Here is an 18,885-nt window from a genome sequence, read left to right as displayed (position 1 = left end):
AAAACCATCATCAAGCCCCAATAATATCCTATCACATAAATAGTTGACCAATGGGTCTGATGACACTACTTTAGGTAGATCCAATGGTAATGTGTATAAGGCTATCCCATTGAGTCCAGGAAGACATACACAATGTTAGTTATCTCTTCCAAGAGCCTCGATGTACTCCTCAAGTATCTTCGGGATCTACACAATGATCTATGATAGTAAGTGATGCTTTTAAAGCTAAAAACTATGGATAGGGAATGTGTAAAAGTATAACAACTAGAAAGCATAGGCCAAAAGAAATGGTAGGCAAGTGCTTCAAAGTAGAAAGAGCAATAGGAAAATTCCAAGGAGGGGAAGAATAAGTAGAAAGTGGGAAGGACAAGAAGATAAAAGCCATTGGACATAATTGTAAGGATTGTAGCAATGATTGCAACCACTACAACATTAATGGCTACACTAAAAAGGAGTGCTAGAAGCTACATCTAGAACCAAACTCAAAGAATCATGAGAATGATGGGAAGAAAAAAAAATATTCTAGGCACAAAGTTGAGAATTCAAGTTGAAAGTATCTTTGATGTGGAAGAGAATATTATATGAACATCAATGTAGAAGTAGGTGAATCTGAGAAGTATTCATCACTAGGAAGAGAATGAGATGAAAAAACTCTTCCACATTAATAGCTAGGTCAAGAAGGCAAAGATAGATGCGTATTTGACCTAGGATCATAGGCTAATATCATGGTAGTGGATCTAGTAAAAAAAATTGGATAGGAGGTTCTTGTTCATCCTAGCCCATATCCATTGGGAAGGGAAAATACGGATGTAAAGATTAATGTAGAAAATATTTCATGATAAAATTTAAGTGTTGATTATGTTTATAAAGTAGAATTGGATGGAGTGCCACTTGATGTATGTGGAGTCATGTTTGGGATTCTATACATGTATATGAGGGATGCAATATTCATCCAAGGATCTAGCAAGTATTGCCTCATCAAGGATGGGAAATATTTATTCATGCACATGCACAAAGGCAAGTCCAAGATTTCTTTGATAAGTTCAAATAAGCCAATAAGACAATTAGTTCTAACAAAAACTATGTTTTAATTTTCCTAATAAAAAAAAATATCGCGATGATTGAATTAGGGAAAAGGAATCCATAGAGGGGTGTAATGATGAATAAAAACAAAAACTAGAAGGGTTGTTATAGAAATATAGGGGAATGTTCCAAAAACCTATAGAGATACCACCCAAGAGGGAAGTAGAGCATGAAATCTAGTTATTGATAGACTTTACAATGTTGAACATTTGATTGTATAAACAGTGTATTATAGAAGAAAAGAAAGTGAAGAAGTAGTTGTTAGAGTGGGGCGTGATTCGACCATGTCCCTCACTTTGTGGGTCAACCATCATAATTGTATTAAAGAAGGATGTAATTTTGTGAATATGTATCAAATACAAAGTAGAAAATAGGATTATACTCAAGCATATGTACCTCTCCCCTAGGATTAATGATCTATCATATTAGTTGTAGCATGCAAAATACTCCATCAATCTTAATTTAAAATCAAGGTACCACTAGGATTGAGTCAACGAAGAAGACATTTGGAAGACCACTTTCAAAACTAGACAAGGTTTATATGAATGGTTGGTCATGGAATTTGGTTTATGTAATGCGGAAACTACATTTATGAGACTAACGAATGATGTACTATGTCCATAACTAGATTCATTTATAGTTCTACCTAGGAGATGTATGATTATTTTTTTGGATGATACATTGGTTTATAGCGCTACGTAGGAGAAGTACATGTCACACTTAATGTAGGTGATAGATATTTAAAGAAGAAATAGTTGCAAGAAAACCTCAAGAAATTTTAGTTTTTCTAGCAATATTTGGTGTATTTGGGGTATATGATTGGTGGAGGGAGCTTAAAATGGATACTACGAGGATGGAGTGGTCAATGTTTGCAAATGTCTTTGCAGTTAGGAGTTTAATTGGGAATTACATTACCTATGGAAGTTCATAGCTTCATGGCACCATTACATGCCATAATAGTAAGTGACAAGAGTTTTTAATGGTGAAGAGTTCACTGAAGGCTTTTGGCGAGTTAAAAAGGAAAATCAATTAAGCACTAGTTCTTATGTTACAAATCTTATATAAGCCCTTTGATGGAAGTAGATGCATACGGGTATGCCATGGGAATGGATTTAGTGCAAGGAGGAAGACTTATATGCTATTGTTATGAAGTATTTCATGTGGTTTTCCCAACTACCATACCTATGAAAATGAGATATTTACACTGGCACAAGCTATCAAAAAACACAAATACTATCTATTGGGAAAGGATACCATTGTCGACATAGATCATTAGTTGCTACAGTATCTATGAGCCTAAAGTAATATACCATTGACTAGAAACTACAAGTGGATTGGGTTGTTATAACAATTTCATGTATTCATGAATTAAAATAAGGGTAGGATAAACAAGCTAGTTGGATTTATTTCAAGGCCACTCACATCAAAAGCTATATCTTTGGGAAATCTAATGCACATGGATCCCTTGACCCATGATGCATACATACAATATGATGACATTAGTGAGGCGTTTCAGTAGTTGTAGGGATAGGCTCATGTAGAAGATGGTGACAGTTGTTTATCTTCTCTAGAATGGGTTGATCTATAGGATAGACAAGCTTTGTGTTCCTTAAGGTGAGTGATTGAAACTTATTGGCGAGGCTCATACCTTCAAGTTTGTAGGGAATTTTTTTGTTGGGAAGATAGTTTCCAACTTATAGAGGTATGTGTACTAGCCTATAATGAAAGAAGATGTAGTAAAGTAAAATAAAGGAAGTATACATTATTATACCAACAATACCATTAATAGGAAATAGGTTCTACAACGTCCCTTACTTGTACCTATTCATCCTTGGGAAAACATTTCCAAATATTATTTCAGAGGTTTACCAATAACTAGGAAGAGACATGACTACATGTTTTTGGTACTAAGTTGATAGTTTTAACGAGATGTGCATTTTGATGCCCTAGTGACAAGACTATTAAAGGGAAAGAATAAACAATCTTATTGTTTGACTAAGATTGGGTGTGCTTTGTGATACCGAGGAGCATTATTTTAGATAGGGACGCAATATTTCTCAATGTGTCTTGGAATACATTGTGGGAGAATATGAGCATGAAGTTGAAGAGGTCTAAAATATCGCATCCATAGATAGATAGGTAAATAAAAGTAGTCAATAGGACTTTGGTGCCAATATTTTGAGAGGTTATAATCAGATGCATCTAAATACCTAGGATGAAAACATGATCTATGAATATAGTGCTCTCATAATAAAGAAAACCATGCTTATACTAGTAATTCCCCTTTTGAAACTAGATTTATATATCCATCTTCACCCTTGGATGTTGTATATGGGAAGCAAGGAGTGAGCGAGGACCTCACAAGAGATACATTACGAGTAGACAAAATAGATGAGAAGATTAACTAGATCCATTTTCAAGTGTAGAAGATGTTGATGAAATCATAGGAAATATTCAAGGCCAATTATGATCAACATAGAAGAGAGAATTCATTCAAAGTGGGATACAGAGTATGGCTACAATCAAATAAGGAAAGGTTATATGATCATGGTAAGAAGATCAAGGTTATATGTTATTGTTTTGTAATTTAATTGGTGTTAAATTAATTACATGAATTATCAACCAAGGCTAGTAAACTGATGAAACGTATGTGCACTGTTTGTGCTAGGAGTTCTTAATACTTAAACAATTCCTAAGTTAATTTGAGATATAGAAATGCACATGTTTATCTATAGATATATAAGTAAATAAATCACTCATAAAAATGAAATTGATTCTATCTTAAAAGAAAAATCACACTCTTCTTGAAATGAACAACACACTTACTTCACACTTACTCAAAGTAAATTCAAACACACACTTTTCTTTTAAATAAAATCACACATATACTTTGCTTGAAATGAATTCACACACACACTCTTCCTTTAAATGAAATCACACACTCACTTTATTTTAAATGAAATTACACTTGCTTTAAATCGAAATCACACTTCCTTGAAATGAAACCTAAATACTGTAAATGAATCTACTCTTAATAAAAATAAGGATTATCTCCGCAACTTAAAATCATATCTACACAACTATAATGTAAATATATGCTACTAATCTATGTCAACTTATACTCTATCCATGTGCACAAGAGATCTCGCTTCACTCAACAATAAAATTATTAAATGAACCTGCTGCAAAACAATCTTAAACTTACAGAATCCTATAGAAAACACAGAACGAAATACTAAATTGCAATTAAAAGGAAACCTTACTATCTCGAGGGGGGCCTCCTACGAGAAGTAGGTATCAATATGATGCCTTCACAAGATGATTAACCATACATTGGAATCACATAATAGAGAAATAAGAACAAAACAAAGTTTATATATAAAACAGAGTGTTTATAACATAAAATTCCAAGTCTGTGTCTACTATGCCGAGAGGCATATTTATAAAACTCCTACGCATTAAATGTTTCAGAGTATTACGCCTTATGCTAATCGACACTAGCTATAATTAACATTAAGAGATAAAATAGCATGATTTCCTCATGATTTTCTATCAGCGAAGAAAATCATGAGGCTGAATATTTGCATTCACTAATTCCTCACTCGCTTGATTTGCCTTCCTCAATGGTTGACTTTCACTTTGACCAGGCTTCCATGGTGCTTTCCTTGTCGATCTAGGTTATGAAGGTAGGAACAAATCGTTCTACCAACTAATTGTTGCCTGCCCATATGCCATGTTCTTTGGTTGAAGCTTCGCAACCCATCAAACCTTGGACTTAGCTGCAAAATCATACATCAACTACAGAATTGTTGTAATTCAATAGCTCAAGTAAATATTGAGTTAAATAATAAATACAAATCAAATTTATGAAATAGAAGATGATTATGTACCCGCTATGCCAAAAACCTTGTAAACTAATACCCAAATTAGATTTATGAAGATCAAAAAGGGGAGAATGGAGTATAAGAAGGTTGTTAAAAAGAAGCAATTTTGGGGTTCAACATTCCCCCACACGGAAGACATTGCATGTCCTCATGAAAAATTTCAAAATTTGTGATTCTTTTCTGTCACTGAGCTTCTTCAGATACTTGAGAAAGAACATCCAAGTTATTCCTTTCTTTCTTTATGGTGACTTCCATCCTTGATTTCTTCATCAAAGTTTTGTGTTGTAGACTCATAATCTTCCTCTTGACAAATTTGTTTTTAGCTATCAATTTCTTATTTTTCTTATACCATAAAGCAAGATGTAGTAGGATGTTGTCATTTTGGGTTCTTTGTATTTCAATTTGTGCCTTTACTATTTCATTCTCCTGCTTCAAATGTTTATTCAATATTTCCAATTCATAAATTTCTTACTTGAGGGTGTCTTCAACTTGGAGTTCTCCTGAAATATTAGAATGAATTCCTTCATTTTCTTCTTGCTTTGAGGATGATGCAACAACTTTACCTATAGCTCTTCTTTCCAAAGACTCTATATAATCATAAATTTCCTGCTATACTAGAGTTTGGTGATGGAATTCTTGGATGGAACTCTCGGTTCCTCTTCTTCTAAATTGATAAATCTTGGAGATTGTTAAGACTGTTCATGCACTATTTTTTTAATCCTTGCACTTCTTCTTATAATTGATGGTGGCTTTTCATTAGTTTGGGGATTTTTTTAACTTCTTATTGCCCTGTTTCTTCTTTTGATGAACTTTCCCTTTTATTGTTGCCTATCTTTCTTCTAATATTCTTTTGTTTAAGAGTTTCTAACACATTTATAAGAGGGGTTTCATCATCAGAGAACTTCTCTTGCTGTGTTTCTCGTGTCGATGAGTTTTGTTTAGGGTTTGATAACGATTTCCTTGTACTCTTCCTGGTCTTATCGCTAGGCTCTTCTTTTTTTGCTTCCTTAAAATAATTTCTAATTAAGAAATCTTCCCAATTATCTCCTATGTTTCTTAGATGGGCCTCAATCAGGATTTTCACTAGGCCATGATGGTATAGGGCATTATCTATAGATTGTATCTTCCTTTGAATATTACCAGCCATATTTCTTAAGCTATGACCTAGGAAATATGGTAGGTTAATTTCATTCCTATCAAGAAAATTCATCATTAAACATGCATGATAAAATAAAATGTTACCGAATCTTCCTTCACAAGTTATAAAATTTTGAATGATCAATAGAAAATTCCTCCATTTATTCTTCAAAGTTGTGATTAGTATTCCCTTTTTAAACACATAAGTATCCATACTTGGATTTTTGAGGAAAAAATTCCATTCTTTCTCTTCAATTTTTCTGTTCTTGAACTAGCTCTCTCTAATTCTTGGTAATCTGGTATCTTCTGCTATGAAATACTCTATCAAAACCAGCTTCACATCCCCAATTTTTGCTTCAATTCCATCATATGCCCTAGAGAAAGACTTTGTTACCTATTTCTCGTATTCATCGAATTTCTCCACTAATTCTAGCCACCATGCCTGCTGCAACAATTGTCTAACATGTGGGTAACCTTCAAGAAACTTAACCCCATTAGCCCGTAATTTATCTTTAGACAGGGTTAAGGAGTGGATGGAATTCGAGTATGGACTGAAACAGACTTTAGGTGAGGGAAGTCTCGGTAATGAAACAAGGCTGAGTGAAATGGTAAATGGAAGTATTGTGCATGAAGTGGAATGATGAATGGAGATAAGAGGGTGAATTTCGAATTATATCAAGGTTCATGACCAACTTTGTTGAAAATACATAGATATTTCCATTAAAAAACGAAGCCCTATGAGAGTAATAAGGGTAATCATTATTTAAGATCGCAGTACAACGGTTACTCATCATTTATTTCATAACTCAAATGTTTTTACCTTTATTATATAACTCAATTTTTACATACCTTAGATCCTTTTGTCTCATTGATTTTGATTTGTCTTTTGTAGGTTGTATGGTTGCTTCAACTACAATCTTCATTGAATTTGTTTCTACCATGATCTTCATTTGCTTTGGTTGCAATCTGTCAAATCAGTTGCAGAATTCTATTAGAGCTGCAGATTGTTGACAATTTCGTAGCTTCTTTATTTTTGAAAAGAGAAAAGAGGGTTAAAAAGAAAATGAGACTAGAATAGGGAAAATAAAATCTAAGCTGCTAAGAACCCTTGGTTTTCAATCTAGATTTTCTGTATAAACATGCCAACAACGTTGGTTTTCATGTTTATACAATTATTATTATTTTATTCATTTTATTTTTAGTTTTATTTATTTTTATATTTTTTTATTATTTTTATTATTTTGAAAAAGAAAGTAGAAGGCTAAGTTGGAGAGGAAGAAGAATATTCCTTGACCAACTTCAAATCAAGATTATCTTGCAGATTGCTTATGAGTTCTTCCCTTGTTAATGGTTTATGATATATTTGTAATCTATGACCATTTAAAAGGAAGGTTACTTTTTCTTCATCAATGGTTCTGATTCTGACTGCTCCATTATGAAAGACAGTTTCAATCTCATAAGGACCAAGCCAATGAGTTTTAAATTTTCCTTGAAAATCTTTAAATTGTGAATAAAAAACAATGCCCAATCACCGCGCTGAAATTTTATTTCTTTGATAAACTTATCATGCCACCTGTATCTTTGTTTTTGTACTATATTGGTTCTATGAATAGCATATTGTCGTATCTCATCAAGTTCATTCATTTTCTCCATTCTTTGTCTTTGGTATTTTGATAGATCAAGACCCAATTTGGCTGTTGTTTTAAAAGTCTTTATCTAGAAATCAATAGGAAACATGACTTGCTTTCCATAAACAAGTTCATAAGGAGTGTGTCTTTTCTATTTCTCCATGTGGTACGATATGCCCATAAAGCTTCTGGAAGATTTTCTACCCAATCCCTTCTATGCAGATGCACAGTCTTGGTAATAATTGCTTCAATTACTTTATTGGTAGATTCAACTTGTCCATTGGCTTGTGGATGATATGGAGTTGACTTCCTATGTTTGATTTTGTACTCCTCCATTATCTTCTATACCAACTTGGATGTAAATTGAGTGCCTTGATCTATCACAATTTCCCTTGGGACACCAAAACGAGTAAAAATATCCTCAAAAAGAAATGAAACTACAACATTTTCAGTAGCAAAAGGAAGTGCTTTAGCTTCTACCCATTTTGTGACATAATCTGTACAAACAAGAATGTACCTTTTTTGTTTTGACGATGGATTGATTGGACCAACAAAATCCAAAGACCATTTCTAAAAAATTCAATGAATACCTAAGGTTGTAGATGCATTTCATCTGAAGGAACAATTTTCCCCCTTCTTTGACAACTGTCACATCTCTTAACATATTCCTTGGCATCCTTAAAAAGAGAATGCCAATAATATCCTAAGAGAAGGACTTTATAAGAAATTCTTTTATCAGCGAGGTGTCCTCCACATGGTTCATCATGACAAGCCTTTAATATATCTAGTTCTTCCTCCTCTCTAACACTTCTTCAAATGATTAAGTCTGGTCCTGTCATGTACAATTCTTCATTTATCGATGAATAAGATGCACTAGTTTGAATAACCTTCCTTTTCTCTCAAGGAGACAATTATGATGGTAACTTCTCTATAGCCAAAGAATTAGCAATATCTACAAAATAAGGAGATTTAATAGATACTGCAAAAATACGTTCATCAAGAAAATTATCTTCTACAGGAACATCATTATTATCATTTTGGATTTTAGATAGAAAATCAACAAATGTGTTTTGTTTTCCACGTCTATCGAAAATAGTAATATTGAATTCTTGTAATAAAAATAACCATCTTGTAATTCTACCATTAGTAATTGATTTATTCATTAAATTGCAGAATGATCTGTGTGAATAAAGGTTTCATAACCAGTGATATAATGTCTAAATTTATTGATGGCATGCACAACAACTAAAAACTCCTTTTTTGTTATAGTATAATTCAACTCTGTAGGGGTCAGATTTTTTCTTGTGTAGTAAATGGCATAAGGAGTTAAATATTTCTATCCTAATACAACTCCTAAAGTTGTATCTGAGGCATCAGTCGAAATGTGAAAAGGTAGTTTCCAATTTGGTCCTCTTAAAATGGGTGCTTCATAAATATTTTCTTTCAATGTTTCAAAAGCTTTTTGGCAGTCAAAATTCTAGATGAATTCACAATCTTTTGTAAGAAATTTGAAAAGTGGAGAGGAAATATTTGTAAATTTTTCTATAAATATTCTATAATAGCCAGTAAAACCAAGAAAACTTCTAACATCCCTTTGACATGTAGGAACTAATAACTTAGAAATGACTTCTACCTTAGATGCATCCACTTTAATTCCATCTCTTGAAATATGGTGGCCTAAAACAATTCCCTCAGTAAACATCATAAAACATTTTTCATGAATTAATGAGAGATTTTCTTCTTTACACTTAATGAGAACTTTTTCCAAAATTTTAAGAGCTTCTTCAAAAGAATTTCCATAAATAGTAAAATCATCCATGTAAACTTCCACACAATCATGAATTAGATCAGAGAAAATACCTAGAACTGCCCTTTGGAATGTTGTAAGTGCATTACATAACCCAAAAGGAAGTACTCGGTATGCATAGGTTCCCCATGGATAGGTAAAGGTTGTTTTATCTTGATCTTCTAGAGCTACTTGGATTTGGTTATATCCACTAAAGCCATCCAAGATTCAAAAGTACTTTTTCCCTGCCAATGTGTCAAGAACTTGATCTATAAAAGGAATTGGAAAATGAACTTTTAAAGTAGCTTTATTCAATTCCCTATAATAAATGCATACTCTCCATTTTCCATTATTTTTCGGAACAATTACCAATGGTGAAACCCACTGGCTGTCTGATATTTGATAAATGAAATTCACATCTAACAATTTTTGTAATTCCTCTTTAACAATTTCCCTTATATTTGGATTCATTCTCCTCTGGCGTTGTTAGATTGGTCTGCCATTTTCTTCAATATATATATGATGCATACAAGTGTTAGGATCAATTCCTTTCATATCAGTGTATTCCCATGCATAGTGTTGGCGAGAAAATGACAACACAGAAGGGAGCATGGGTTCAGGCTTAGAGGGCCAACAAGGCTTCGATGTAGTCTAGGACAATGCCAACATTTTCACCTTACCTAGAGGGAAAGGAGTCTCACCAAAGGAGTGCCGCGACCAAAGTTAGATGGAGTTGGGAGGGGTATCGAGGGAATGTAAATAACATGTAATAATAACTCATCACACTCAATCTAATGGACTATCTAAGATGGTCATCCCATTCATATCATCACGGGAAATTATCTAGTGGTTAATTAGCCACTTAAAATTTTAAAGAACCCATAAATAACACAACGATACAATATAAGACCCAAACCGCTTCTTTCATTACTTGGAATATAAAAAACAATGTAAACTTTGAAACGGGAACTGATACTGTTACCCGTTTCATAGAGATAGAAAAAAAGTGACCCGATTTTGAAAAGTGGTGATGCAGAACACACATGTTTTTTTTAGAGCATAGTTTTTGGCACTTTAAATTTTTTTATAATGTAAATTGCATTTTAGAATGGTAGTGATTTTCATGCTGATTTTAAAAAGTGGTAATTCTGCATCAAGCCCTTTTTTTAAAAGACCTATTTTTTGACTTTAAATTTTCTAATGTATGAAATTTAAATAATTATTTTCTAAATTTAATAATTTTTGAAGTGGTCTTCTTCTCCATATTTTCTTGTTTTTTTTTTTTTTTTTGTAGCGAGGTTTTTATTGTTTTGCATATTTAAAGAAGGTCGATATTTTGAATTTTCGATATTCTGCATATTTATACATCGTTAATTAATTTTTCAATCCAAATGAAATAATTGTATCTAAAAAACAATAATTTTTAACAATTGACATAAAAATAACCAATTTTAACATAAATATAACTAAGAAACTACACATTTTGATAATTTTTTGTAATTTTTTGCTAGAAATAACATGTCAAAATCACAATTTTTATAGGAAATTTTAACTAAAAATGGTCAAATAATAGTTTTTTTTTATGAATTTCATGTCAAAAAAATAATGATAATCACTGTTTTTTCAAAAAATAACGATTAACATAAAAATTAATGGGAAAATCACATAATACAAATATTGAACACATAACAACCTTAATTGAGTGTTTATTCTTCTCATAAAATGTCAAAGTCAAAACATTACAAGTATAACTAAGTAATAGTTACAAAAAATGAGCTTGATTTCATAGCATAACATAAATTTAATCAACAATGTCACGTAATCCAAACTCTTTGTCCTCTAGAGTTTCATCATTGTCTTCTTCCACAATCTTTTATGCTTCATTTTGCTCATTTTCCTCTTTTAATGGATCTTTGATGTCTATGAATCTCCCAATGTATGCCTTTCCAATCATTCCATGTAATGGTGGTTGGGGTTCCTTTGCATTTTTTGCCACATGTGATTCACTAAAGTCCCCTTTATTCAACCCAATTTCTTGCATTGCATCTGGAAGAAATTGAAGAGCATTAATTCTTTGCTGAATAAAATTGCACTGTATTGGATCTTTTTCAATGGCAATGCAATTTCTTCCTTTTTGAAGGCAACATGCTAGTGTTGTACCTAATTATCAAGAACAAAAGAAATAATGAAGTAAATTAGTACAATGACATATAAATTAAGAAATAACATATTGAAACTCAATTCCATATAATAAAACTTACCTGATCTAGAAAATAAATCCAGAACCCAATCTCCTTAATTTGAACATATGTCTATAAGATAGTTAATAAATAACTATGGTTTTCTATAAATGTTAACTATCTCTCCTTTTGCTTCTTTGTCTTCATATGTTAGTTTTCCCACAACAGCATCATAAGTCAATATTTGGCTATGACTCTTTCCATCTACCCGATTAAAAATCATAGACATATAACTATCATATTTTGCCCAACTATCAATATGGATGAACTCACAATCATTTATAAATAGTTGATATTCACGATTAAGAAGATTTGACTTTTGCCTGTAACATGAAATAGTAAAATTTCAATTAACTTGTACATAAACGAATTTTTTAACATTAATCAAATATACATTTTAAATGCCTTACCATGTAAGCTGCATCCTTGAATTTATTTTCCCCTTGAAGCTTGACAATAACAATAACCTCGGTGGCCCAACGACCCGCGGGGGTGGCAGGGTGATTCCAGGAATCGCGCTGCCCCCCCCACGGGCCGTTGGGCTGCCGGGGTGGGGCGGAGGGCTGCGGACAGCCTCCGCCCCACCCCAGCAGCCCAACAGCCTGCGGGGCTAATAGAGTGATTATGTGAATCACCCCACCACCCTCGTGGGCCGTTGGGCCGCTGAGGTGGGGTGGAGGGCTACGAATAGCCTCCGCCCCACCCCGGCAGCCCAACGGCCCATGGGAGTGGCGGGGTGATTCCAGAATCACCCCGCCCCCCCCCCCACCCTGGCGGCCTAATGGCCCATGGGGGTGGTGGGGTGATTCCCAGAATCACCCCGCCACCCCACGCTAACCGTTGGGTCGCTGGGGTGGGGTGGAGGTGTTTCTGGGAAAATTAGTATCTTATTGAACGACTAACCCTCTAGGTTTGACAGCTACCCTAGAAACAACAGTTTAAAGCAATTCAATGATCTTTCCTACGTGTAACAGATAAGAGAAAGATAGTAGAAAACTAACCTGGAACTTTCACTTGATCCCTTGTCTGATCTCTCTCTCCTTTGGCAGATCACATAACTCCTCCCTGTACTTAACACGCTTAGAGAGTACCTGCACAAGTACAACAACAAAGAACTGTCAAAGCATCATGATCTATTACAACATAAACATTATAGAATCATATATATAATGAACAAGTGAAAGCATTCACAATTACACAATCAATTGGGAAAAATTCTGAAGAACTTTATTAATAATAAGGAGAATTACAACCCATTTGTTTGATCCAGCGCCATCCTCCCATCATCAATCCTTCTTCACATCATGAATTAGCAAGAACACACCAACAAGAATATAATGCTCTCTCCTCAATCACAAACTAATAGCACTTGCAATTCAAAACAATTCAGCCTTCTGATCTCTTGGATTGGAGATCCTTTTATAGATATTTGCAAGGGTGTGAGTCATCTACGGGGTTTGATGAGTGTCATTCCACTTGTTACAATTGGTTCCACAAGAGAGGGGAATTGGAGATGGTTTCCTAATTCCCTTGGTCATCCTTGGGTGAATTCAGAGAGGCAAGTGGCACAGGAGAAGTTTCTATAAGATTCTATGAGCAACCAACTAACAAACTATCCCGGAAATTTGTCCACCCTCGCCCATTGTTAGCTTATATGGGTTTGACCCAGGTTCAAAAGAATTATTTAGAGAAACAAATCCCGCAGCTACCGACGCTTTCGGCAACAGCTCGTGAAGCACAGACTAAGGTCTTACTTGAGGTAGCAGGGGAGGGTGCTGGAACAAAGTTTCCACACCCTGGGGATGTCTTGGATATGGTTTGGGGGCTCGCACGTTGTTACGCAGCCTCGCGCTACACCAAATCCACGCAGATCAGAAATCACTTATTACTATTTTGATCTAGTTAAAGCAGTCCTTAAGCAAACATTTATTACTTCGGGTTACTTCACGAATCAAGATTAACCTAGTTCACATGTATTCAATAGAAACAAATGCAGAGATCATAGCAGTTTGTTTATCATAAAAAAGTAAAATCACAATTAACACAGAATTCATAAGAAACTTATCTTTATTATCAATCTTCAACAATACATCCAGATCCACCCTGCGCACTCCGCTGCAGGGGTCCGCACACACAGCTACGGACTTTCCAGGCCTCTACTCACATAGTTGCAAAGCCTCTACCTTCTACCCTACTCCCTTGACCCGGACTTCCAACTGCTCTCATACTATTCACCCATTATATGTCAGGACTATTCTTTTCAAAAACCAAAACTAAACTATCTTTCCCTCATAGAGCCTCACTCTATTTATACTCTCCCTTGGCTCGCGATCCCACCGTGGGCCGACTCTATTACTATTTCTTTACATTATTTTCAGGCAGACTACCCTTGGACTCAACCTACTATATCTCATGTTCCGCGCTTTCTGTGGAGTCTTTTACCCTAATATTACCCAAAATTTCGGGCTTCGCACCCCATACTCATTCCGCGGGGCTTTCACTACCCAACACCCATCGCACCCTATAGAAGGCCTAAATAGTATGCATCGCACTTTGACAGTGTAGTAGTCAGTATGCATCTCACTTTGACAGTGTAGCAGTCAGTATGGTTCAGTTTAGGCACTTTCTGGATGATTTTTGAGATGGAACTTTTGGGGAATCATGTATTCAGATGACTTAGTTCCTTTAGGGTATGAAACAAATCTTTTAGGGGTTAATGAGCCCTAATACATCGACATATGAGTTTGGGATTGATGTGCCCAAATATGTCTATAACAGTTGCCCCCTAAAGCATGAGGTCGTAAATGTTCATGTCGAGTGAAATGCTTTATCATGAGGATCCGAAGTTTCGAACTGGAAGGTGACCTGCATCAATTTACAATACAATACATGATAATATATGATTTTTCATGAACTAGCTGAGGGAGGCATTCCCATGCTCAACTTTATAAATTTCATTTCATGTACATAGATCAGATAGTCGTCTGCAGATACAGACTCGTGATTCTACAAATATAGAGTCGCAATCCATGATTAGGATGACCATTTGTGTAGAGCCTTTGTACATTTGATGTTTTTATATCCCTGAATGTATCGCATCCTGGTTGGATGAAACTAGATCCAGGGTCTTCAAACTCGTTCAATCTTCGCTCGATGTACAAGCCAATCCATGTGAAGAGATGTTCTGAAGTCGAACATGGAAAGACATTGCCTCATTACCAGCCAATGATGTGAACTGTTAACAAACACGAGAGGAATTACCGATGATGATAATGATCCTCAAGGTATTACAGTACATTTTACGTGGTGTGAATACATGATCCGATGTCGAACACCACACAAAATCTTTCGGTCGAAGGCCATTGATGTCAACCTATCACCGGAAGTGAGAAACTTTCCATTGATGTATGTAAGCTTCAAAGCACTGAAAGCATTGTTTCTAAGTCAACTTCTTGGATAATGCTCTGATGTCGACAAGAAGTGACTCATCGTAGGAGGGCCTTGATGTATCCCACATCTACGACACGAAACGAAGCAAATGATTTCTGGAGGTGAAAATGAACTGACAACACAAGGTTTAGGAATGGAGGTCATGAAAAATGAAGGTTGGAGGTATTGCAATGTATGAGACATTAACTGGATGACTTCTCAACTGAATGAATTCTCTTGAACATGTCGGCGACACTGAGATGAATTGGTAGCGTTAACCCCAAAAGATGGATGGTATGAAAGACCAATGGTATGATGACCAGTGAACAGAATAACCCAACCCAACTCAATCATGCAGATGAAGTGAAAGTGTCATGTTCAAGAGTGACTTGCTACCATAAATTCTTCAAGATTTTTCCCCTTTTTCCCCAGTCATTGCTGACTAGTACCTCTTTATTTTTGTCAAGCTTGAGGAGGATAACATATGCTTGTTCTATAATTCACCCTTCAGTCAAACCCGTCGCTATTTGATGTTTTAACGAGTCTAGCGACTGTGAAACTCGGTCTTGTCTAGATGGACAAGTTTGTCGCTATTATTTTAACGAGTTTAACGACAATGATAACTCATTCATTTTCATGTTTGGAGAGTTTGAAAAGGGACGAAGAGAAAACTCCATAAGATATTTTTCGTAAAATAATCCCTCAGGTCCGAAAAAGGATAAAATAATACAGGAGGGATGACGTTTCCAATACTTTAACGAGATGGAAAAGACAAGCGCTCGACAATCTTTTCATGTTTAACGAGTCTGAAAAGGGTTTAAAGAGGACTCTATAGTTTTCTTTTCATTTTTGAATCAAAGCTTGAAAAGAAGACAAAAAGTTTGCTTGGTGGTCAAAGATGCTCAATTCACCGTTTAGCACATTAGATTCTATCAACAGTTGTTCAACCTGCTCAAAACTCCATCAAACTGATTAAAAATACATATTCATGGATGAAAAATGAGCTAAAACTAACATTTACTTGAAGTACATGGAAAAGTAAACATAAAAAGTAGTTTTAACATTTCATTTTCACCATTTCATTTTAAATTTTGGATTTGGAGCTCTGAAGCGGTTTTCCCCCTCAAATTTCACCAGTCGATTGCGAGAGATCCTGTGGACCATTTTCCACGCTGTCAGGACCAGGTAGGAGCCATCCTTAAGCTCTTCATTTTCATTCCATCTTTTTTCAATTCTGGGCAAGTTTTCTCACCTTTTTGGGCCTCAGGGGTTTGAATATTTTGCTCTCCAATCATCGCACTTTGCCTATATCGAAAAGTGCGATGCATACTAGGCTGCCAACAGGAAAAATAGTATGCATCTCACCATTCTCAAAGGCTAGGTGCGATGGGCGCAAAAGGGCAAGTTTATACAGTGTTTTTCATCAAATTTTAACCTGTTTTTGCCCAAAAATGGATCCTAACTCATCTAATGTTTGCATTTTAGATATTTGTTGGATCAAGATGGTCATCACTTGGCGAGAATGAGAACATGAAGAGGAGGATATGATTTCTTTACATGACCAGGGAACAGTGGATGCATTAAGGAAATATGGTTTACTGAAGTTTTTCTGCATATCCAGCATGAGACAACAGATAAGTTTGCTGTAGTATCTCCTTCATGCTTCAGATCCTATTGACCAAGTATTCCATATCAGAGGTAAATCTATTCCTTTGACGGTCGAGGATATTTATTTTCTGACGGGTTTGTCAAGGCGTGGTGCCCCTCTTTCACTATCAAGATTTGCTCGTGGGGGCGAATCAGTGAAAGATTATATTCGTCAGTTCTGCAGGGATGGATATCAACCCAGTAGAGATGGTAATATTAATATCCAGGATGTTACTGATTGACCTTTGAGGACCATTCTATTTACCTTTGCTAGATTGGCTGGCAGTGTGGCCTTACATTTAGCGAATAGATCCTACATGCAGTATGCCTTGGAATGCCTGGAACCGAAGGTGTTCAATTGGTGTGAGGCGATACTTCCTGTCATAAAAGAACAACTGTCCAAAGTAAAGAATGGAAGAACCAAGAACTTTGGTTATGGATCCATATTGACTGCCTTTGCTTTGGAAAGAATCCCACTGATGCAACCTCAAAACATTTCACTAGGATTGCCTGCACCGAGAGAACCACGGATGCAGAGATGGGTGGACCTTATGGCTAGGCATGCTGGCCAGTCATAGGTCTCCTTCTCATCTGCCTTCTTTGAGTGGTTTGACTGCCAGGAGATGGTGTTTGTGGAGTATCCATATGTAGGGATGGATTTCCGAGGTGATCCAAATTTGGCATTACCAGGTGGTGAGCAGTGGAGTGCTATAGGTAAAATGATTTGACCACATTTTCTTTTTAGTTTTCTATTGTTTTTGTGTTTTTTGATTGTTACCAAGACTAAACAAACTCATATGTGTGTGCAGATATCAGACCAGTTCGACCAGTGGCACGCCCACGAGAGGAAGATGCTCCAGCGGGAGAAGCTGTAGGGAGAGCAATGCTTAGGGACCTGGACATAACAGAGACCCTTTCACAGCTGCAGGATCAGATAGAGGGATTGACCCTTGGGATTCTAGATGTCTGGACTGACGAGTTACCTATGAGGCTACAACGCCATACTACTGGTGTACCGAGTCGCTGGACTAGGCTCCTGCGCATGGTAGCATAGGCGGTGACCTGTTATCACCAGCATCACTAGTCTAGGATGTTTTTTCTTGCATTTACTTCGAGTTTTTGGGTCAGATGACCGATTTTGTCTTGGACACAAAACATTTTGTGAAAACTTATAAACAAGCGTCGATTTTTCCGAGTCGTATATCTAGAAATCCCCGGGAATCGTTTATAAACACTATCTTGGGTACAACTAGTGCATTCCAAAGTAATTGTTACTCTTATATCTCCGCTCTTAGCCATAAACTTACTCTGAATATTGGTTTTTCTTTTCGACCTCAAAAATAAAAAGGGAAAAAGGGATAGAAGTTGATAGCCGGAGATCCTACGGTGAAACATTTGAAAGTAAAAAAATGATTGATCAGGAGTGAGTTTTCAGTTTTACTTACAAAATCTATCCATTTTGACTTTTGAAGTTTTATTTTGGCTAAGTGATGAAATCCTAATGCAAATTTTGATGTGAAATTCTTTCTTTACATATGCTACAAATGTCTATTTAACACATAGTTTGCTAATGAATCAATCAATGTGTTTAAGTTTCTGGAAATGTGTTGATATTGAATAAAATCAAAATGTCTTTCCAGAATCCTAACTCTTAGGAACATGCGATGAATAGCTGGGTTCCGAATAGAATAAACACTAGTAAGTTGTAGAATGACAAGTTGTGAATCTAGCCTGACAATGATTCGGCATATGCCATGTGAAATGGCATTAGAGAGAAGTTCAATCAACGCACTATACTCAGTGATGTTGTTGGTTGATCGACCGATACATATCCCTCTGAAACTTACTAACTCGCCGCTTGGAGCGAAGATGGCCCAGGCTGCAGAAGATAGGTTCTGCGTGCCACGACTAGCTCCGTCGGCATATCCAACAAATGGTTCCAAAAACTTTGACATCTGCAACAATGTGAAGTGGGTTACCTAACCAAAATGAAAATTCTGAAAGAAAACACTCAAAAATGTAAAGAAATCATATGTACAATGAGTTTTACT

This window comes from Pinus tabuliformis, chromosome 6 (assembly GCF_031772625.1).
Source record: "Pinus tabuliformis cultivar Carrire ecotype Pingquan chromosome 6, CPIR1, whole genome shotgun sequence".
Classification (NCBI taxonomy): Eukaryota; Viridiplantae; Streptophyta; class Pinopsida; order Pinales; family Pinaceae; genus Pinus; species Pinus tabuliformis.
This window is presented reverse-complemented; position numbering follows the sequence as displayed.